Genomic DNA, 25,059 nt, shown 5'->3' on the forward strand with positions numbered 1-25,059 from the left:
GCTTGGACACAAACACCCAGATGGCCTATCTTACGCCAGAAAAACAGGGGCAACTAACTCAGTACTTCAAAACACTAGCAAATTGTACCAGGCTTACTGCAAGGAAAATCCTGCAGGCTCTGGGCTTCATGGCATCTTGCATTCTTTTAATTCCATGTGCAAAGTTGCATATGAGGAAACTTCAGTGGTACCTAAAAAACCTATGGTCTCAACACAGCCACAGTTTGGAAACAATAATACCACTAATTCCATGCGTTCAAAAGGAATTTCTATGGTGGGCCCAAGCATGTCAAACAAACACAGGTCTTCCATTCTGCAAGCCTCAAGCAAATAAAGTCATCACAACAGACGCCTCAGACTACGCCGGGGGGGGGGGGGGCACATGACAGACAGGTGCATTCAGGGCAAATGGTCCCAAAAGGAAAAGCACCTTCACATCAATCAAAAAGAAATGCTAGCAGTGATAAATGCAATTACAGCATTCAAGGACCTCCTGCATCCAGGACAATTATTGATAAGAACAGACAACACCACAGTAATGTGGTACATAAACAAGGAGGAACACATTCATACCCCCTGTGCAGACTAGCCATGACGCTTTGGAACTTGGCTCTGGAATGGCAAATCGAACTTCAAGCACAGTACTTGCCAGGCTTGGAAAACACGCTGGCAGACAATCTAAGCAGAAATATGACAGATCCACACGAATGGAATTTGCATCCTCAAGTGTTTACAAAGATAATCCAAGCGTGGGGGAGGCCAGACATAGATCTCTTCGCCTCCCACAGGAATCATCAATTGGAAAAGTTTTGTTCAAGGGCCTTTCATTCAAAGGCCTGGAGAGTGGACGCCCTTTCATTCAGTTGGACAGCATGGACAGTTTACGCTTTCCCACCTCTGCCTCTTCTGCCAAAGGTGCTATTGAAGCAAGAGCAGACAGACCGAAGATGATACGAATTGCTCCAGACTGGCCAAGACAACACTGGTACCCACTACTGAGGAGCCTAACACATACTCCTCCCTGGCCCCTACCTCTAATGCCTCTTCTGCTGACTCAGCACAGCTACAAAACTCTTCACAGTCAGCTGAAAACACTCAATCTCGCTGCATGGAAAATTCCTTAACACCACAACAGACTCTACTCCCCAAAGAGGTGCAGGATGTCATTTTGGAGGCCAGAAGGCCATCTACTAGAAAGGCTTACTCTGCAAAATGGAAACGGTTTTGCTCTTGGAATGAGAACAAAGGCCAGGACCCTAAAAAACTGAATTTGCCTCTGGTATTGCAGTATCTAGCTGAGCTGCTGAACACTGGACTTTCATTTTCCTCCATAAAAATCCATGCCTCAGCCATTTCTGCAGAATTCAACACGGATCCACCCTTATTCTCTCACCCACTCTTAAGACAGTTCCTCAGAGGGCTAAGAATATAACACCACCAAGGAAGCAACCAATACCAGCCTGGGATCTTAATTGCATTCTAGAAAAATTAACATTGCCTCCCTTTGAACCAGCTGCCTCAACAGATTTGCAATACTTGTCCTGGAAAACAGCTTTCCTTCTGGCCATTACCTCAGCTCGTAGAGTATCAGAACTACAAGACCTCATGGCTGTGCAGCCCTTTCTCATCTTCCATCAGGATAGGGTTTCCCTTCGAACCAACCCGTCATTTATGCCTAAAGTGGTATCCAGGGTAGCTTTAAATCAAGCCATACACTTACCTACCTTTTACCCCAATCCTCAAAACAAAGGGGAAAGGCTCCTACACTCTTTAGACATCCATAGACAGCTACGTTATTATTTGGACAGAACAAAGCCTTTCAGGAAATCAGAGCAACTCTTTGTGTCCTATGCTGTAGGAGCTCAAGGGAAGCCAGTTACCAAATGGAGAATTTCAAAATGGATAGGCCACTGCATACGGTTTTGTTACTCCTATCATGGAAAATCTGTCCCTACAGGCATCAGATCCCACTCCACCAGGGCCACAGCTACCTCTACAGCCTTCCTCAGAGGAGTTTCTACCAAAGATATTTTGGAGGCAGCCACTTGGAGTTCTGTGCATACCTTCACAAAACACTACCACCTGCCTTTATATTCCAAAACTAGAGCAGGCTTTGCCACTGCTGTGTTGCAGGGCATTCTGGCTCATCCCAGTTCCACCTAGTGCCTACCACCTTGTGCGTAGCTTTGGGATTCTACCCATATGTGATTACTGCAGCTGTATGCACGATGAACATAGTACAGTTTTGTACCTACCATAAATGTAGATGTTAGAGTGCTAATACAGCTGCAGTACAGGTTTCCCTCCCTCCTTCCCCTCTTGGTAAAGGCCAAGGGCCTAACCCCCTCTTCATACAACCTGATGGGGTTATCCTTCTATGGTATATTTGCTTGCAACTACTGAGTTTTGATTATATTGCATTTCATGTATATAAATATAATTTATGTATTGCCTTCCTTCTGGGGGCACCTGACATCTGGGGCAAGAAAGACTGAAGAAAATGGCGTCGGCTGTATCTTATATACCCCTGCCTCACTGACGTCAGGAAAGAAAGCAACAACAACCGACGCCGGACCTAGACTTTGGAATTCGGCCGACCGAGGGACCGCCTGACTGCAGAGAGCCCATGTGTGATTGCTGCAGCTGTATTAGCACTCGAACATCTACATTTATGGTAGGTACAAAACTGTACTTTTGCCATTTATCTGAATAGTACAAAATACTTCATTCTTTGCTCTTAAATCTACTGTATTGACAGTTTCATAAAGCAGTGATACACCATCCCCATAAAGAGTAGGGTTGCAGCTCTCTAATTGATCAACTCATTTCCTAAAATGTTCCCTTTTAATGAAGGAATGTGAGCCTTTTGATTTACAAAACCATTTGAAATTATTCCACTTATTGCATTTATGGCATTGTTGACCAAAAGTTAAACACTTTTTTCTCCCTTTTACATTCATGATTTACATTACAATTATGACAGTTGGCAATGAAACTAGGTTGGAACCCATGCTTTGAATTTGTTGACTCTCTCTTATGCTTCACTGAGACTGTACAAACTCGAATTTGCTAGACATCTCTGGGGTTACCAGTAGGTGCTTCAGGGACTTCACTTGCTGCCATGTGCTTGAACCTGTTTCTTTGAACCATGTGCTGCATATCAACATGAGCTTTGTCACTGTGCCTTCTAGAGCTGTTCTCATTTGTATGCATATTTGTGTTCTTTTCTGTGAGCTCGTATATCTGACAAATCTCAATGGCCTTATTCACAGTTCAGTCATTGTCGCAAAGCAAAATCTTTCTCGCAAAGCAAAATCTTTCTCGCAACATCATCTTTAATACCACCCACGTCTGTCTTTTATCAACTCATCCCTTAAATCACCAAATTGGCATGTTTCAGATTTGTTTCTCAAGTTAGTTATATATGCTGCAAAAGTTTAACCAGGCTTTTGATCCCTTGTGTAGAATAAGTGCCTTTCCATTGTAAATTTTATCTGGGGGTTACACATTTCTATGAATTTTAAGTTTTAAGCACAGAGGGTCCTCCCTTGATTCAGCCTGTATAACAATGACTGTTTCCCCCCCTCTCCTGCATAGACAGCAGGTGCATACACAAATGAATGTTCCCTTTCAGTGGATTCTGACCCAGCTAAATTAAATAGAATAAATGCCTTTGTATGCAGCCTGTATGAAAATGTTGTACGTTTGCTCAAACACTGTCCAGTTCTCTGCAACATTATTGTCCAACACAAGTGCACTGGGTTTCCAAAATTAGTCTGCCATGTCAACAAGGTATGTACAAACACACTGAAACTATGGCCCTTGTCAACAAGGTATGTACAAACACACAAACTTATGGCCCTTGTAATTACGTTTGAACAAAGTGTTCTGTGAGCTTGTAATAGCATTCAAATGCACAATAACTCTTTGAAATACTGCAGTTGGCAAAATATGCTCTGTAATGGCTGTAGTTTGCAGTAGTACTGCACAAATGTGCGAAAACTTTTATGCACTTAATATGAAAAATACATGGTTAGTGATATGTGGTAATTTCTTCTCATTTATTTGTTTTATGCAATTTGGACTTTATTTCAAAATGGATATTTTTATCGATATTGGACATACGGGTTTGTTTGAATATTGTTTAGAGCATTCTGTATGCCTTGTTTCATATTTTGTGACTAAAACAGTTTTGAGCAAGTTTCAATACCTGAAATTCATTTCTGACCTGTTTTGCGAATTGTGTGTGCATTAGGGATGATTCACTCCTCCATATTCCCCCATTGCCATCCGGGTGCGTCTTGGACTTAAGTGGAAGAAACTGGACTCTTTCTGGTAACCAATAGATGTTCTACGTGTTTCACTGTTGCAGTCATAACTGTAGGGTGCTCCTGCCGGCAGGCAGCCCGAGGTCGGCCAGAATCCCAAAGTCTGGGTCCGGCGTCTGCTGTACAAGCTAGTACCCTGACGTCAGCTCTGGTACATAGCCGTCAGCCGACGCCATCTTCTCCAGTCTTTCTTGCCGTGCGGTGGAAAGCAGCTCGCAAGTTGTTGGTTGGCGATTTTCGAACAGCGTATTTTGTTGTTGTCTGTCCGAAATTCTTACTTCTCTTCTCAAAGCTAAGTACCCCGTTGGGGAATCTTTTTCTTGTTCCTCCGATGTCAGAAAAAGTTAATAATTGTATAGCGTGTGGGAAACAAATACCTCATAAAGATTTCCACTCTTACTGTCTACCTTGCTTAGGCCCTGACCATGACGTTTCTTGTTGTCGGTTCTGTGCCAGGTTTAACTCTCGTACTATTAAGCGTAGGTATGATTGGGCTTTAAATTATTTTGGCAGACGCTTCAATTATAGAATGTCGTCGGACACTACCGGAGTTCAAAAGAAGTGCAAAGACAAAGACAGGCCTCCGAGGTCCAAACAGGACTCGTTGCAGCTGGAGCCAGCGTCCGGTTCGGCTGTCGTCAGTGAGGCGCTTTTGCAGCCCCTGTCGTCCGCCACTTCTGAACCGATGGCCGATACGGACTCCCATGGGGAGCCATCAAGGCCCACTATTTTAACTGCTGCAGGACCTTCGGACGTCGCTCCTTCAGATGGGTCCGGAACCGCTGTGCAGGTACCGGCTTCTGAGGGGGTTTTCAGGCCTACTCACATCACTATCTCAAAGGCAAAGGCAAAGACTCCTGTTAAGTCTAAAGTTCCTGCTCAAGCTGCTTCTGAATCCACTCCCAAGACACAAAAGCAATTATTAAAGATGGCTGAAGATTTGCTTACCATGATTAGGGGTTCTCGCCCCCCTCCTGAGAAAAGGCCTCGACAGGATGTTACTCTGGATTCCTCTGACCAGGCTTCTGTATCTTCTGTTTCTTCCTCAGATCAGGACTATTCCTTTCCCCTTATGAGGATTCGGATGCTGAGGACTCTTTACCCTCGGCCTCTCCGCCTGAGGATTTCTCTTTTGGGGAAACCTTGCATGAGATGAAGGGAGCATTTTCATTGGGAAGGACAGGAGTATTCTGCTTCCAAGAAGAGGCTTAGGGAATTTCTTCTTCTTCCCCAGCATAGGCCTTTAGCTATCCCTCCTGTTTTGGACATTGTAGAGGATGCTTTTTCTGAGGCTAATTTGAATCCTGATTCCATGCCTCCTGCTCCTTCTAAGCCTGATAGATTTTATAGGGTTCCTGACTCTCATTTATTTTTATTTAAAAACCCTTCTGCAGATCCTGAAACTATTTCTCAGGGCTCTAAGGCTGCTAAGGTTGCTACTTCTAAAAACCCTATTCCCTCTGAGAAGGATTCTCGTGCTTGACAGGTGGGGAAAAAAGGTATATATTTCTGCTACCCTGTCTGTAAGGGCTTTAAGTTGCCAGTTTCATATGTTTAAGTATCAGCAATTTCTTTTGTCTGTTTTAAAGCAAAAGCTTGCTTCCCTTCCTGCTTGTGCAGAGGATAAGGAACTTCAGGATGTATTGCATGCTACTGAACAAGTGAACAAGCATAGTTTACATTGTGGTTTTGATGCTTTGGATGCTTCTTGCAGGGCGGCAGCCTCTGGTACTGTTATCAGGAGACATGCCTGGCTACGTGAACAAAGTTTACCTGAGCAGGTTAAGGCTAAGTTATTAGATGCCCCTGTTCAACATGATGTTCTTTTTGGATCCAAGGCTGAGGAAGTTATTAAAAAGATGGAAGAAAAGGCAAAGTCTGTGCAGACTGTAAAAGATTTCTTGCAAGTTCAGCCTCCTAGATTTTCCAAGAATTGTCCCTCTTAAAAATTGGTCCTTTCCCACGTCTGACAGGCCTCAAAGGGGAAGATATAGACGCTCCAGAGGTCGTGGTCAAGGTCAGGCCTCTTACAGATCTAGACAATGGACTGCTGCTTCACCTAGAAGGGGAGAAGACAGATCCCAATCTCAAAGAAAGCAAGCTCAATGACACTCTCGGTTGGGCTACAGGACCCCTTCACCTGGATGCCCCTCTCGGAGGAAAACTGTCTCTTTTTTACGAAAATTGGACTCATATTACCCAGGACAGATGGGTATTGGACGTGATTTTAAAAGGTTACAAATTCCACTTTTACACTTTACCAAAGGCTCACGGTTGGCCAGATCTGCCAAAACATCAGTGGTCAGAGGCCTTAACTCAAGTGGATGCTCTTCTGGCCATGAGAGCCATAGAGCCTGTTCCACTCTTGGAGATGGGAAAAGGTTTTTATTCAAGACTGTTTCTGGTTCCCAGAAAACAAAACTCATGGAGACCTATTCTGGACCTTTCTGTGTTAAACACCTTTTGGAAATTCCAAAATTCAAGATGCTTACTCTGCAGCAACTAATTCCAATGCTCTCTCAGGACGCCTGGATGGTGACATTGGACTTAAAGGAAGCCTACTTACATATTCCCATCAGGCAAGAACGCAGGAAATTCCTCAGGTTCAAGGCAGGTTCGAGGCACTTTCAATTCTCTGTATTGCCCTTTGGTTTATCTACTGCTCCCAGAGTCTTTACCAAGTGCCTGGCACCAGTAGTGGCTTACTGCAGACTTCAGGGGATCCAGATTTACCCCTATTTGGATGACTGCCTTATTCAGGCAGACAGCAAAGATCTTCTGCTTCAACATCTGGACTTTGTTCAGCGTCTTCTCCTCCTACTGGGATTCTCAGTGAACACAAAAAAGTCACATTTGATCCCTTCTCAACAAATGGTATTCTTGGGAGCCCTCTTAAATACAACCTTACAAAGGGCTTTCCTCACTCCAGAAAAACAAACTCAGCTGGCTTCTACTTTCAGCTCCTTAGCAACTCTATCACAGCTCACTGCAAGGAAATTCCTGCAGGCTCTGGGCTACATGGCTTCTTGCATTCTGTTGATTCCAAATGCAAGGCTTCACATGAGAAAGCTCCAATGGTATCTGAAAAGTGTATGGTCACAGCATTACCACGATCTGGATATTCTGATTCCTCTGATCCCCTGCCTTCAGAGGGAGTTCCTCTGGTGGTCCAGGGTATGCACTCTAAACGAAGGAAAGCCTTTTCGTCTTCCTCAACCTACTCAAATCCTAACCACGGACGCCTCGGATTATGCTTGGGGAGCACACTTTCTAGACAATTGCCAGCAGGGAACCTGGACAAAGGAGCATCTTCACTGGCACATCAATCTGAAGGAAATGTTGGCAGTTCAAAATGCCCTTCTAGCCTTCAAGAGCCTTCTGCAACCAGGGCCTCTGCTAATTCGCACAGACAACACCACGGTCATGTGGTACATCAGCAAGCAGGGGGGTTCTCATTTATATCCCCTTTGCAGACTAGCTATGATTTTATGGGACACGGCTCTAAACTTGAATCTACATCTCCAGGCTCAATTCATTCCAGGGAAACAGAATCTCTTAGCAGACAGCCTGAGCAGAAACATTTCAGATCCTCACGAATGGATGTTAGACACCAACTTATTCAACAAGATTACTGCAATTTGGGGATGTCCCCAGATAGATCTGTTTGCATCCCATCTCAATCATCAGCTACCTCGCTTTTGCACCAGGTCCTTCCACAAGACAGCTTGGAGAGTGGATGCCCTGTCCTTCAGTTGGAGAAGCCTTTCAGCATATGCCTTCCCTCCTCTTCCTCTACTACCTCGGGTATTACTGAAGATAAAACAGGACAAGCCCAAGTTCCTCATCTTGATTGCTCCAAATTGGCCTCGACAGTTTTGGCATCCAACTTTAAAGCACCTGTTCTTGGGGCCTCCTTGGATTCTCCCTCTGAATCCTTCGCTTTTGTCCCAGCATCAGGGTCAGTTACTACATCCCAACCTCAAGACCCTTTGCCTGGCAGCGTGGCTCTACAAAGAAATTTGATTTCCTCTAGTCTTCCCAAGCAAGTTTTGGATGTTCTTTTGGAAGCTAAACGACCTAGCACTAGGAAATCCTATGCCTCTAAATGGAAGAGGTTTTGTATTTGGATGCAGGGCCGAGGCTCGGATCCTCTGGTACCTGATCTCTCTTCTATTTTGCTTTACCTTTCAGAACTTTTATCTAAAGGACTTTCTTTTTCTTCCATTAAGATTCATGCTTCTGCTATTTCTGCGCATGTCAGTTCTGATCCTCCTGTTTTTTCTCATCCTTTGGTGAAGCAATTCTTGAGAGGGGCTAAAAATTTGCGGCCCCCTAGGACCCCTCCTGTCCCGGCCTGGGATCTTAATTATGTTTTGGAAAAACTAACTTTGCCTCCTTTTGAGCCTGCTGCATCTTCAGATATTAAGTTTTTATCCTGGAAGACTGTTCTTTTATTGGCATTGACCTCTGCCAGAAGGGTCTCAGAGTTGCAAGCTCTCATGGCTGTGGAACCATACCTTATTTTCCATCAGGACAGAGTATCTTTGAGGACCAATCCTACTTTCATGCCTAAGGTGATTTCGAAAGTGGCTTTAAATCAGACAATTCACCTTCCTACTTTCTTTCCAAATCCTCAAAATAAAGGGGAAAGGATTTTGCATTCATTGGATGTGCACAGGCAGTTACGATTTTACCTGGACAAGACTAAAGAGTTCAGAAAGTCTAATCAATTGTTTGTTTCTTTTGCCTCCAGTTCTCTTGGAAAACCTATTTCTAAACAAACTATTTCCAAATGGATTACTTACGGAATTAGATTTTGCTACACTCATCATGGGAAACAGTTACCAGGTACCATTAGAAGTCATTCTACTAGAGCAGCTGCCACTTCTACAGCTTTCCTCAGAGGAGTCCCTACCAAGGATATCTTGGAAGCTGCCACATGGAGTTCTGTGCATACCTTTTCCAAGCACTACAATCTCCCCCTGTTTTCTAAGACCAGGGCAGGCTTTGCCTCTGCTGTTCTGCAGGGTATTCTTGCCTCCCCTTCTTCTATCTAAAGCCTCCTCCCCTTTTACACTGCTTTGGGATTCCACCCTACAGTTATGACTGCATCAGTGAAACACGAAGAACATAGTACAGTTGTGTACACCTACCATAAATGTAGATGTTAGAGTGTCTTCACTGTTGCAGTCGGGGTTTCCCTCCCTCCTATCCCCTCTTATTTCTCACTTTTCCTTTTTTGTGGTGTATTTGTGTTTCCTTGTTGGATTCATTTTTGTTTTGTTGGGGACTTCTGACATCTGGGGCAAGAAAGGCTGGAGAAGATGGCGTCGGCTGACGGCTATGTACCAGAGCATACTGATGTCAGGGTACTAGCTTGTACAGCCGACGCCGGACCCAGACTTTGGGATTCTGGCCGACCTCGGGCTGCCTGCCGGCAGGAGCACCCTACAGTTATGACTGCAACAGTGAAGATACTCTAACATCTACATTTATGGTAGGTGTACACAACTGTACTTTTTGGCCATTCTTCTGATCTCCTGTCCCTTTAGACATGCCGCTTCTGACACCTTGTTGCTCGTCCCTCTCTAACACAGATAATATGCAGGTGGGGTATTTTGTTTAGATGCTTTAATGCAGAGAAGCACATTAGGATGTATAGCGACATCATAAAATATAAACAAACTGGTTAACACAGACCTTATGTACATGCATGCTTGCATCTCAATAACTTGCTACAAAATGGCAGTCACACTTGCACATGCTCAGTATTTATACACTTGTGCAAGCCCGTGGATAACTTCTTAAAGATACATACACACATTGATCTACCTCTTACCAAGTCATGCTTCCGAACTGATTTTCCAGATTTTGTTATGGCTAAGAAAATTGTTTTCTGAAGACATTAGCTCCCTGTATAATATGACTTCATGTATGCAGATTTTTAATCCTTCCTTCACCTTGAGAGGTAGGTGGTGTTTGTGTGCATGTGTGTGTGGTTAGGTAAACTTGCTATTTAGAAAATTCTATTTTGAAGATCAAGGCATTTAAATACAAGAAGTAAAACCTATTTTGTCACTTTGACAGTATACTGGAAGATGGCCGGTAGGACTGGACTTAATTGTACTACTGCATAAACCTTTAACTGCGGGGCCTTCATCTCAGGAGTATTCAGAAAATTAGAAAAAGGGATAATAAGTTCTTTTAAATTTAAAGGGTGGTCTTAGGGGTGTCCTATACCACGAAGATACGGAATTCAGTACAGGCATTTTTTGCCACATTTGCAGACAGTCTAGCTGAAAAAATAATTTTCTCTTTAGTAGTTTAATCAGCTAGAGATGTCTTTTGTTTTGATGCTTGGTCTTGTCCCCTATGTGCTCTTGAGGCCACCTGCTTTCACATTTACCCCTACAGTGTTTATGCCACTGGACATAAATTGACAGATTGGCAGAGGTCTTGGGTAAGGTAGTAGTAGTGGATGCAATTTGCCAGTATTCAGTCATATTAAGACTAAAAGTTTTTGCATTGGGAAGTTTATAAAAGTATTTAAAGGATGTACACAGTAATGGTATTTTGGCTAATATGATAGTGTTAGTGTAGTAATCTATGGATTAAATATGCTTGTAGGGGGAGTGTAACACTGTTTACTTCTGATACCAGACTCTGACCTGTGCTGGTCAGTAATGGGCACTATGATGCAGCTTTAATTAGACACAATACCAGTATACTGAAAACAGTTACCATCACAGATGTTCTTCATCTCACATTGCTGCAGTCCTAACACTTGGGTAGTCCGCTGTCCCTCGGTCGGCCCGAATATCAGAGTATAAGGCTGACGTCGGTCAAGGCGCATTTGACTGACATCAGAACGTCAGGGTACAAATGCGCATGACCGACGTCATATCCTCAGTCTTTTTTGCCGCATGGTCCGATGCAGAAGCAGTGTTGCAAGTGCCGTCGGCGTTCTGAAATTTTTCGAATTCGGAGTTTCAGACCGAAGTCAGAGTTGGTTAAGTACCCCGTTGGGGAATATTTTGTTTTTTTCTTGCCTCAGTGGTTTACCAGATGTCAGAAAAAGTGAATAACTGTATTGCTTGTGGGAAACAGATACCGCATAGGGATTACCATAATTTGTGTATACCTTGTTTGGGACCTGAGCACGACGTTGTTGGGTGTCGCTTTTGTGCTAGGTTCAATAAACGCACTATAAAGCGAAGGTTGGATTGTGCCAGGTTGGTCTTTGGGAAGCGGTGCAATTACAATATGCCGGCGGATGCCCCGCCCCCGGCTTCCTCAAAGAAGCGCAAGGACAAGGCAGTTAAACCTAGGTTAGAGGAATCGTCCGAACCGGACGCCGGTTCTTTAGAGGCGTCAGTGGAACTGGTGGTTCCGACGGAGGCCTCTCTGGAGTCCCAGGGAGAAACTTTAATTTTACAGGATGTGGCCTCCCAGGAGGCAGGTCAGGCTGTAGGGGCTTCTCAGATATCTGTACTCCCCTCCCTTCCTAAGGTGTCTAGGCCCTCTCTTTCTGCTTCCAAGGCTTCTCCTAGAGGCAGGTCTAGTTTAGCTTCTGTGGGTGTCACTCCTAGTTCTTCAGGTTCTGTGCCCAAGAAGCACATGCTTAAAATGGCAGAAGATTTAATTACTTTAATTAGAGGCTCTATGCCCCCTCCTGATAAATGGAACCAGTGTTGGAGGATTATGAGCAGGCTTCGGATGTGTCTGAGTCTTCGGCTGAAGACTTGCAGGAGTATTCTCATTATTCTGATTCTGATGTGGATGATTCTACTCCTTCTGCTTCTCCTCCTGAGGATTTTTCTTTTTCAGAGACCCTTCACTCCATGAGAGAGCATTTTAAATGGGAAGGTCAGGACTTCTCTGATTCCAGGAAAAGGCTTAGGGAATTTTTGTTTTTACCCCAGCATAGGCCTTTGGCTATACCTCCTGTTCTGAATGTGGTGGAAGATGTGTTTGCAGAGGCTTCTCTTAATCCTGATTCTTTGCCTCCTGCTCCTGTTAAACCTGATAGGTATTACCGGGTGCCTGAAGCTCATAAGTATCTTTTTAAGAGTCCTAGGGCAGACCCAGAAACTGTTAGCCAGGGGCCTAAGGGTGTTAAGGCTTCTGTTGTCAAGAATCTGGTTCCTGCAGATAGAGGCCAGGGCCTTGGATAGATGGGGAAAGAAAGTTTATACTTCTTCCACTCTAGCCATGAGAGCTTTGAATTGCCAGTTTCACATGTTGAAATATCAAAATTATCTCCTTTCACAGTTGAAATCTAAGGTTGATGCTCTGGCGGAAGGTATTGATTGTAAAGAGTTACAAGATTTAGTGCATGTTTCTGAACAGGTGGGTAAGCATTCTTTGCAATGTGGTTTTGATGCTGTACAGGCCTCGCCTAGGGTGGCTGCCACTGGGTCAGTTCTTCGCAGGCATGCCTGGCTGAGGGATCAAAATTTATCTGACCATGTTAAAACTAGGATTTTGGATGCCCCTTTGCAATCTGATGTCTTGTTTGGTTCTCCTGTTGAGGCAGTTTTAAAGAAAATGGAAGACAAGGCTAAGTCTATGCAGACTGTTAAAGATTTTTTGCAGGTTCAGCCTCCAAAGTTTAGTAGAAATTGGCCTACTAAGGGGTGGACGTATCCTTCTTATGATTCCCAGTCTAGGGGTAGATCTAGACGTGGCAGGGGCAGAGGTCAGGGCTCTTTCAGGCCTAGAACAGGGAGTTCTCCTGCACAGTCTTCGGGTGAGGGCAGAGGTCAGTCCTTTCGTAAACAGACCCAATGACCTACCTTTTCAGCTGCCAGAACCTTCTCGGCTGGCAGCACCTTTGAGAGGAAGGTTGGCACTTTTCAAAGAAAATTGGAGTTTGATTACCCAAGACAGATGGGTATTGGATATCATACATCACGGTTACAGGTTTTATTTCCATACCTTGCCTCCTTTCAAAGGCATGCCAGACATTCCTCCTCAACAAAGAATAGAGGCTCACAAGCAAATTTCTCTGTTACTCCAAATAGGGGCCATACAGCCGGTTCCTATGCCAGAAAGGGGCCTGGGATTTTATTCTTGCCTGTTCCTTGTACCAAAAAAGGGGAACACGTGGAGACCAATTTTGGATTTATCTATCCTCAACACTTATCTGGACATTCCCAAGTTCAAAATGTTGACGTTGCAACAGCTTTTACCTCTGCTGGGCAAGGATCACTGGATGGTAACATTTGATCTCAAGGAGGCTTACCTTCATGTTCCTATTAGGCTAAGTTGCAGGAAGTATCTGCGTTTTCGGACTGGGACTTCTCACTATCAGTTCTCTGCATTGCCCTTTGGCTTATCTACTGCGCCCAGAGTATTTACGAAAGTTCTGGCTCCAGTGATAGCTTTCTTCAGGCTGAAAGGAATACAAATCTATCCTTATTTGGACGATTGCCTGATTCTGGCTCAAGGAAGGGAAGAGCTTCTTCGTCATTTGGAATATGTGATAGCAGTGCTAAGATGCCTGGGGTATTCTGTGAACGAAACAAAGTCCAGTCTAGTACCCTCTCAAGACATGTGCTTTCTGGGTGTAAGACTGAATACAGCATCCCAGATGGCCTTTCTAACCCCGGACAAACAAAAGAATCTTTCCCTTTACTTCCATCATCTATCTCTTCAGTCCGGGCTGACTGCAAGGACAGTCCTTCAAGCCTTAGGGTTCATGGCATCTTGTATTCTGGTGCTTCCCAATGCCAAACTGCATATGAGGAAGTTGCAATGGTATCTCAAGAATGTATGGACACAGCACTGCCAGGATCTGGACACTGTCATTCAAATAATACCTTGCATTCAAAAGGAATTTTTGTGGTGGGCTCAGGAATGTCACCTAAACAAGGGACTCTCTGTGACCCGGCCAGAGGCGAGTCAAATTTTAACGACAGATGCCTTGGACAAAGCTTGGGGAGCTCATCTAAACGGAAAGTGGATACAAGACAAGTGGCCTGTCAGACTACAGCATCTACATATCAACTTGAAGGAGATGTTAGCAGTCCAGTTTGCATTAATAGCTTTCAAGGATTTACTTCTTCCAGGGCAGGTGTTGATTCTAACAGACAACACAACTGTCATGTGGTACATCAACAAGCAAGGGGGAACACATTCTTATCCTCTATGCAGGCAAGCAATGATTTTGTGGGAGACTGCTCTCAGTTTACAACTAAGTCTTCAGGCAAGGTTTCTGCCGAGCACAGAACTCCTTAGCAGATGTGTTAAGCAGACAAATCATGGATCCCCACGAGTGGAAACTGGATCTTCATGTATTTCAGAAATTGACAGTGTCCTGGGAACTCCAGACATAGATCTGTTCGCTTCTCCACTAAACCACCAGCTGCCAAAGTTTTGCACAAAGAGGTTTCATCCCACAGCTTGGAAAGTGGATGCTCTTTCTTTCAGTTGGAAAAATCTTCATGTGTATGCCTTTCCACCTCTGCCTCTCCTCCCAAAGGTACTTCTGAAGGTCAGACAGGACAAGCCAAGGATGATTTTGATAGCTCCGATTGGCCTCGACAGCACTGGTACCCATTACTGAGAAGTCTAGTACGGAAGCCTCCATGGCCTTTGCCTTTGATTCCACATCTGTTGTCCCAGGAGGACAGTCATCTGCTCAATGTCAAACTTCACTCTCTTCACCTAACAGCCTGGCATATTCTGTTTTAAACCATAGAGGGTCTCAACTTCCACAACAAGTTTTGAATGTGATTTTGGAAGCTAGAAGGCCTAGTACAAGGAAAGTATATGCAGATAAATGGAAGAGATTTTTGATTTGGAGTGCAGCTAAGGATTTGGATGTTTCTGAGCCTGATTTAAGTGTGGCTCTTCAATATCTTACTGAGTTGTTGGACAAAGGTTTGTCCTTCTCTTCTATTAAGATTCATGCTGCAGCAATTTCAGCTCACTACGACTGTGACCCACCATTGTTTTCTCATCCTTTGTTCAAGCAATTTCTTAGAGGGGCAAAGAATATAAGACCCCCAGGAAGGGCTCCTACTCCTGCTTGGGATCTCAATTTTGTGTTGGAGAAACTCACTCTACAACCTTTTGAGCCTGCAGCTACTGCTGAGTTGAAATATTTGTCATGGAAGACTGCTTTTTGTTGGCCATTACCTCTGCAAGAAGGGTTTCTGAATTGCAGGCCCTTATGGCAGTTGAGCCTTTCTTAATTTTCCATAAGGATAGGGTATCTTTACGTACTAATCCTTCCTTTATGCCTAAAGTGGTTTCTAGTGTGGCTTTAAACCAAACTATTCATTTGCCTACTTTCTATGCAAATCCCCAAAATAAAGGGGAAAAGATTTTGCACACTTTAGATGTACACAGGCAGTTGCGATATTATTTGGACAGAACTAAAGGGTTCAGACAATCTCAGCAGTTATTAGTTTCTTTTGCTTTGTGCTCTCAGGGCAAGCCCGTGTCAAAACAAACTATTTCTAAGTGGATTGGATATTGCATTGCTTTCTGTTATTTCCATCATGGCAAAGAGATTCCAGCTGGGATTAGGCCTCATTCTACTAGGGCTACTGCCACTTCAACAGCTTTTTTGAGGGGGGTGGCAACTAAGGATATTCTGGAGGCAGCCACTTGGAGTTCAGTGCATACCTTCTCTAGGCATTACCACCTTCCACTATACTCTAAATCCAGGGCTGGTTTTGCCACTGCTGTGTTGCAGGGCATTTTGGCAGCTCCTGCTTCATTATAGTTTAGCCATCCTCCCTTACCTCTGCTTTGGGATTCTACCCAAGTGTTAGGACTGCAGCAATGTGAGATGAAGAACATAGTACAGTTTTGTACCTACCATAAATGTAGATGTTCGAAGATCCACATTGCTGCAGTCCAATTTACCCTCCCTCCTTCCCCTCTGTAGTTTGAGGTGGTTGTGTGGGTTGGGTTATTCATCTGAGGTATATTGTGTATATTGTATATATTGTACATATTTTTGGTGTTAGGCTGGTTGGTTGTTTAGTTGTTGTCTATGGGTTTTGACCTTTCTTTTTAGGGTCTTCTGACATCTGGGGCAAGAAAAGACTGAGGATATGACGTCGGTCATGCGCATTTGTACCCTGACGTTCTGATGTCAGTCAAATGCGCCTTGACCGACGTCAGCCTTATACTCTGATATTCGGGCCGACCGAGGGACAGCGGACTACCCAAGTGTTAGGACTGCAGCAATGTGGATCTTCGAACATCTACATTTATGGTAGGTACAAAACTGTACTTTTATTCTTAAAGAAGCAGCTGAGGACTAGGTGTGTTATGGGTACTTAATACTATTAAAGGTGCAAGCACGCAAACTATTTATTTATATATGTAATATATATCTGTGGAATAAAATCCCGGTCCATGTGAGGCAGAGCACCTCGCTGGCTCTGTTCAAGAGAAATCTTGACCTGTGGATGGGAGATCGTAGGTTTATCCCGGGAATCATCTCTGTCTCACTGCTGGACAGAGGCACAACAAACTAATGGGCACAGTATTTTTTCATATAAGGGGTGGCGTAAGCCACAAAAATTTGGGCTAGGCTTATAAATGCCTTGGGGCAGATAGCCTAGTATAAACCTATGCACCTATATATATATATATATATATATATATATATATATATATATATATATATATATATATATATATATATATATACACTTATATGTAATATATATATATATTTTTTTGTGTGTGTATATATATATATATATATATATATATATATATGTGTGTGTGTGTGTATATATATATATATATATATATATATATATATATATATATATATATATATAGATGTATATAGATGTATACATACACACATACATAAACTTACACACTTACACACACTACATGTACCAGTGGATATAAAAAGTTTACACACCCCCTGTTGAAATGCCAGGTTTTTGTGATATAAAAAAATGAGGCCACAATAAATCCTTTCAAAACTTTTTCCTACCTTTAATGTGACCTATGACTTGTACAATTCAATTGAAATACAAACCTGTTAGGGGAAGAGTATAAAAAAGTAAAAAAAAAATGTACAATAAGCTGCTTACATAAGTGTGCAGACCCTTAAACTAATACTGTGAAGCACTTTATGATTTAATTACAGCATTCCGTCTTCTTGGGTAGGAGTCTATCAGCATGGCACATCTTGACTTGGCAGTATTTGCCCACTCTTGCAAAAGTGCTCCAAATCTGTCAGATGGCGAGGGCAGCTCTTGGGCACAGCCCTCTTCAGGTCACCTGACAGTGAAGCCATTCTTTTGTTGATTTGGATGCCCGATTGGGGTCATTCTCATGTTGAAAGGTGAAATTCCATTTCATCTTCAGCTTTCTAGCAGACACCTGAAGGTTTTGGACTAAAAGTGACTGGTATTTGGAACTGTTCATAATTCAGTCCACCTTGACTAAAGCCCCAGTTCCAGCTGAGGAAAAGCAACCCTGAAGCATGGTACAGTTACCACCATGCTTCACTATGAGGATGGTGTTCTTTTGGTGTTGCAAAGTGTTATTGTGCCAAATGTACCCTTTGGAATTGTGGCCAAAAAGTTCAACCTTGGTCTCATCAGACCACAACACATTTTCCCCACATGCTTTTGGGAGACTTTGCCATATTGTTTTGCAAATTTTATCTGGGCCTGGATATTTTTCTGTACAAGAAAATGCTTCAGTCTTGCAACCCTACCCCATGGCCCAGACATATGGAAGATTGTTGTCACATGTAGTACATGGCCAGTACATGCCAGAAATTCCTGCAACTCCTTCAGTGTTGCTGTTGGTCTCTTGGCAGCCTCCCTGACCAGTTTTCGGCTTGGCTTTTCATCAGTTTTGGTGGGACGTACAGTTCTTTTCAACGTCACTGTTGTCCCATATTTTTTCCACTTTTTGATGACTGTCTTCACTGTATTCCATGGTATATCAAACTCTGTGGAACAGCAGTTTCAAACATCTATGATAGCTGTTAAGCTACTGTGATTTTTGTCCCTTGAGCAGTTCTAGGTAGCCTTTCTTGTTAAGCTAAAACACCAATCAACCTTCCATCTCTGTGGAGCACTTTCTCTTGTAATGCTGAACATTTAGACAAAAGGAACATGAACTAACAACTTCAACTGCGGAGCTCACATGAGTAAAATGTGTTGCATCATAGTTACAAAAATTTCTTTTGGTCAAGTAATACGAATCAATACTCCTAATATTAGTTAACAAAAAGAAAATTCTTAACATTGAATAGACAGACCCTTTCAGTTAGAGAAAGTGAGGAACGTGGACTGCAGACTGAAAATGATGAATGTTTCTTATGTTGAGGTACATTTTGATTGCTGTAACTCGCAGCTGTAGCAATAAATTAGTTTAATCCAGTTTATTACATGTAGAAACAGTCTTTCTGTGGTCATTCTTGCCTCTATAAATGTTAATACTGCTTTGAAAGCATTCTATTAAAATGGCATTTTCTTTCTTCATCAGATGAGTTTGAGCTTTAGCGAATGAGATTTTGTTCTTTAGTTTGTTCGTCATATTGATCACTACTGCAGTAGTCTTGGTTATCTGGGTTATATCCTGCCAAGGATGTAACAGCCAAACAGCTTCCAACTCCTTGGGGAACTTTCCATGTGCCTTCCAGAACTTTCCTGCTAATGACTTTTGGGGTTTAATTATTGGCTTTTGCTGTTTCTTTGCTAGGAATACAAATTCCCTCTGGGGAAAAGCCTTCCACATTAAAATAAAAAAATGTGCTTTCCTAATTAGGAAAATTATTTTTTATGCTAGGAGGTTGTGTTTTCATAGACTATCATGAGACATAACTGTAGATGTTCTTAATGTTTCACTGCAGTCATTACATTTGGGTAATCTGTTGGCAGGTTGCCCTCAGTCGTCCTGAATTCCAAAGTCTTGGGTCCTGCATCGGTTGCTGTCTTCTCTTCCATGTCGTCAGTGGTATAAAACATGCAACCAACGTCATTTTCTTTAGTCTTTCTTGCCGTGCGGTGCCCGAAGCAGAAGCATTTTGCAAGTGCCGGTCGGCCGACCACTGAAATGTTTCAGAACCGAAGTCTTCATTAAAGCTAAGTACCCTGTTGGGGAAACTTTTCTTGCTTTTTACCAATGTCAGAAAAAGTTAATTGTATTTCTTGTAGGAAGCAAATGCCTCGTAAGGATTTCCATTTATACTATATTCTTTGCCGAGGCCCTTATCACAACGTGCCTGGCTGTTGGTTTTGTGCTAGATTTAACCAACGCACTATTAAGCGTCTGTATATTTTTGCATCAAAGTATTGTGGAAACAGATTTAACTACTCAGAAATGTCAATAATAATAGCAGATCCAAAGGGAATCACCACAGGAGAAGGATTACCTTAAAACTGACACTTTTTTATTTGACACAAGAAAATGAGCGCTTTCGCGTAGCAAACTACGCTTCTTCAGATGTAATTTAAGAATAAAAGCATCGCTATTTTATACAAAACTTTTTGGCGCGCACGCCAACAATAATTCAATTGAGTTGAATGATTAATTGATTAATCTGATCACTTAAAGATGTAGACATTAAGTTATAGTGAATGCAATGAACACAGAGTATTTAAAATGCATTCCAAAAGAAAACCTTTAGTAAAACTATTAACATATTAAAAATTGTGAATATAACCATGAAAAATTAGTTTTACTACTAAATATTACATTCAAACCAAAAATTGCATATAATATGCTTCATGTGTGTATAATGAACATGTAAACAAACCATAAATTTAGAGATCAACTTTTAGAGAAGTATAAATAATATTATAACATAACATTACACTGTGATTTTATAAAGTGCGACTCTTGCAGCAAGTTATAATGCATACAAAGAATGTATGCGTGCCGCATACAAAGGGTGTATAAAAGAAAAATGCTAACGCAAAATTATTAAACATAATCAACACTTAATGTTAAAAAACACTAAATATTAAAAGTCAACCCTTATTAATCTTATATTATTATAATTAGCTATAATCCTATATATCTAAATATGCAGACATAAATAAAATGACGGTCTAAAACATGACTGCCATCTGGTAAATTTTATTTCATAGCCCCTAGAGGCATCTCAGAGTTAAACAAAGCTATTACCATCCCTTATAAATGCTGTTAAATATCAATCAAAGATCAATAAAAAAACAGCCTAAAGCAAACTCTAAAAAACACAGAGATGCTACTAATGGGTACTAACAATAAAAATAATCTAAAGAGATTATTAATGATGAAACTACAGTCATATTAGATGTGCCAAAAAGTAGATCAATATTGATTGGCTACTAAATATCATGGTTAAATTATCTATTTAAATAAATAGAAAGTTAGATATTAACCTGAAAAATATAAATGTATATATAATTACCAGAATTAAATTAATTAATTATAAAAAATATATATATTCACTGAAAATAGTATTTAAATCTAATTACATTAATTTCATAGAGAACTGGATAGTATTACAAATAGTATATGATAAATATATAATAAATATGTTTATTTTTTGGATGAATATGATAAAATTAATATCAAACTTGTCTACTATGTGAGACCATATAAATATATATAAAAAATGAACCATATAAAAAAGTAAAATAAAAGTGGAATGCAAATAGAAACAAAAAATTATTATATTTTTCTATTTAAAATCGGTTTAATAGAAACAAACTGATTGATACCTGGATAGATGTGTGCCTTTAAGATAAAAATCCATTTTAACTCCATGCTTGCCAATTGGTTAGTATTATCACCTTCTCTAAGGTTTTGGGCAACCATCTCCAAAACTTTGAAACTATAAAAGTGTGCGTTTTAAACTGTATTATGTGCTTTGCTAAAGCATTATGTTCATGTCCTTTCTTGATATCATAATGATGGTTATAGACCCTATCTCTTAGTCTCCTCTTAGTCAAACCCACATAGAATGCATCACAATTATCACAGGTTGCAAGATAGATAAGATTGACACTGGTGCAATCACTGTAGTATTGGTGTAAATGTAAAGAAACCTTTGGGATGTGAAAAACAGATTCTTGGAGATATGTGGACACATGTGACAATGGCCACAAGGATAAGTGCCTTTTGGTGTAGTTCTTTCAATACCGTGTGAAATAGTTTTCTCTAAACAGAGTAACTGTTTTAAATTATTACAGTTTCTGTAACTAAATCTAGGATAATCACCTACTATGGTCTTAGTGAAGGAATCCATAATTAGTACATTCCAGTTCTTACTAATTATTTTTTTAAGAGAAATAATGTCACTAGTGTACTTGGTAATATAGGATAATTTCTCTGTGAACTTTCCTTTTCTAAATTTCTTAGCATGGGAAGTCTGTCTCGCATCGCATTGTACTGGACAAGAACCAGTATTCATAACATTAAATACTTGTTTACATTTAGTAATTATTGTATTGGAATGCCCTCTTTCTTTAAATAATATTTCAAGTTCATCCATTTCTGAATGTAGGACAATACTGTCACTGCATATCCTAGCTATCCTATGTAGTTGACTAAGAACTATGCCTCGAAAGGTAAACCTGGGGTGCATGCTTTCATATCTGAGTAATGTATTCCTCCAGGTAGGTTTCCTATACAAGGAAGTAACAACCTTTCCATAAGAATTACATTTTAGTGTTAAATCTAAAACATGTGCCTGTACATGTGAAGTTTCAGCTGTAAATCTTAAGAAAGGGGTAGTACTGTCTATATCTTTAATAAAACTAATGCATTCTGCCTCAGTACCTTCCCAAATGAAAAGGACATCGTCCACAAACCTCTTGTATAATTTTAATTTCCTAAATTGTGCATGTTTAAACAAAAAGTTACGTTCCCAATGGTATACAACGAGATTAGCGTAACTATTAGCACAGGGGGTGCCCATGGCAACCCCCCATTTTTATAGATAAAATCGGTTTTGAAATACAAAGACATTATTATTAAGTACTAAATCTAATAAATGATTAATTAAAATCTGTCTGTTACTATATTGAGAGCATGTAACTAAAACCTCTCTGATGGCTTGGAGTCCCAAGTCATTCGGGATGCATGTAAATAAATCTTTTACATCCATAGTGACAAGCAAATAATTGTAGACAGTTTTATCTAACTTAAACCCCTCCAAGAATTCTATCAGTTGATAAGAATCTCTAAGAATGTTAGGAATTTCATTCACAATAGGTCTTGAAAGGCATTCTATAAACGAGGAGATAGTGGAAGTAATCCACCGTTCACTAGAGACAATGGGTCTCATAGGGACAGGATTAACCTTTTTATGTATCTTGGGCAAGCCTTTAATGATGGGAATTGTCAGAAACTCCACGGAAAAATATTCATATATCTCACAACTTATCTGGCCACACATTAATAAATCATACAGGTCAGTTTGTATATCTTTAATAATTCTCTTCACAAAATCATGAATAACCAAATCATATGTACTACTGTCTGATAAAAGGGTGGTCATGGTATTGATATAATCAGATGTATTCATTATCACCACCGCCCCACCTTTATCCGCTGGCTTAATAGTAATGTGGGCATTTCTTTTCAAACTAATAAGTGAATCTTGTTCTGATTTAGTAACATTAAAAAAAGTACATCTTTTTCCTGTTCTGAGCAAACCATTCATAAAAATCTTTTTCGCACATTTTCAAAAAACTTTCTACATTATGTGGCATCAAAGGTACGAAATTGCTTTTGCGTTTAAAAAAGTTTTTCAACGCATCAGTGTTCATGACACTATTATCTTTAAAGAGAATTTTTAACGAAACATTGCAACAAAATAATGTTAGGTCAGTTAAAACCTCATTCAGATGACTGGTTTGAGAGGGAATAAAATTAAGACCTTTGTTAAGTAATGAAATATCAGATTCAGATAACAATATCAGATAAATTATATACTAAAGAGTTCAATTCCTTTGTTTCCTTGTTGGTCCGTATTTCTCTTCTGAACCCTTCCTCTTGCGTGGACCCTTGCTGTTGGAACGACCTCTCCACCCTGTCTGCTGTTTTACCGGAAAAGGTAAAAAACAGCTCGTAGCAGGGGCTGTATCTTTAGGTTTTGCTCCCGCTGTAATAAAAGTTTTAGCTGCTTGTTGGTTGGGGGGAGGTGTGTCGCTGGGGAAACTAGCACCATTGGAATGATTTAAGATGAAATTATTGGAAGGCGTATCGTTACTTGTAGTCTTATTTAAATGAGGAACAGAAGAAGAAGCAATGAATTCAGCAGTTGAACTTGGCAATACTGGATTAGAAGAAGCCGACATTTCTTCTCTGCAAGCTGTATTAGATGTTGCCATAGACCGAGCGTTTTCTGTTCTCGGCCATAGAAACACCTGGCCGAGAGCAAAGTCATTAACATCCCTCACAAGCTTCCTGTGTTTGATTTGCTTTAATCTTTTGCTAAATAGATGTACTTGTGACCAAACATTCTCCAGCCTCTTAGTGAAGTATTCTGCCTTAAAGTGCTCAAGAATATTACTTTGTTGTGAGTCTATTTTGTTCCGTAACTCAGATTCAAGTGGTGCAAAGTATTCCAGCAGGAGTTTAATATAGCTGAAACCAAGTTGTATATTTAAATCCTGCCATTTTCTGAGTAGAATGTCAGGAATGTCGTCGGATGGCAATCCGACTACCGGAGAAGATAAAAGCCACAAAGAAAAGGACATAAAAAACCCAAAGAAAAGGACAGAGAAAGGCAGTCAAGATCCAAAACGGATGAAGCTTCTCCTAAGCCAGTCGCTGGTACTCAGTGAGGTGCCTTCGCAGCTCCTGATACCTGCTACATTAGAGTCGCAGGCCTCTACCGACACCCATGTGGAGTCCGGCATGCTGCAAGATACTAAAGGATGTCCTTCAAGGATGCATCTGCAGTCCTTACAAATGGGTTGTCCTGTCGTCAGGCAGCCCTTCAGTCGGCCGGATTCCAAAGTCTGGGTCTGGCCTCGGCTGGTGTCGCACTTCACCCGACGTCATAGCTGCAGTTTTTCGGGTATAAAGGCATCAGCCGACGCCATTTTCCTCAGTCTTTATTGCCGCGTGGTGCCCGAAGCAGAAGCTGTTCAAGTGCCGGTCGGTCAGAACCAGAGATTTCTACTACCGAATACTACTTCGAAGACTTCTAAAAAGCTAAGTACCCCGTTGGGGACTCTTTCTTGCCTCAGCCGATGTCAGAAAAAGTGAATAATTGTTTAACTTGTGGGAAACAAATACCTCATAAAGATTTCCACTCTTACTGCTTACCTTGTTTAGGCCCAGACCACGACGTCGCAGCTTGTCTAGCCTGTGCTTCTTTTAACCGGACGCTTAGACATCGGTCGGAATTTGCGGAGCAGTTTTTTGGCTCTGATTTTGCTTATATTATGCCGTCGGATCCTCCGACTTCACAAATATCCAAAAGCGAAGAAAGGACCGACACTTTCGGTCCGCGGTTTCGGCCGAAACCGCGGTTAAGCCAATCGCGAGTGTCTCGGTTTCGGCTGAAACCGAGCAAGCGGTTCTTCCTTCAGCCGAAAGCATGCCTTCCACCGAGGCCTCTTCAAACCTGGCGGAATCGGCTTCTGAAATCCAACCTGCGGTTGCGGTTTCTCAGGAATTATCTGACACTATTCCCTTGGATATCTCAACTCCTGCACGTGGAGCTGCTAGGCCTTCTGCAGCCATGGCCTGTCCATTAAGGCCTTTGCCAGGGCTAAAGCAGCTAAAG

General features: G+C 41.5%; 1 protein-coding gene across 3 annotated transcripts in view; it reads left to right on the top strand.

Annotated features, from left to right (window-relative positions):
• Positions 1-25,059, top strand: part of GNB1 (G protein subunit beta 1) — a 1,803,552-nt gene that overhangs the window by 251,305 nt on the left and 1,527,188 nt on the right. The gene's annotated exons all lie outside the window — the stretch shown is intronic.

The sequence above is a fragment of the Protopterus annectens genome, chromosome 2.part1 (assembly GCF_019279795.1).
Source record: "Protopterus annectens isolate FY-2018-M chromosome 2.part1, PAN1.0, whole genome shotgun sequence".
Classification (NCBI taxonomy): Eukaryota; Metazoa; Chordata; order Ceratodontiformes; family Protopteridae; genus Protopterus; species Protopterus annectens.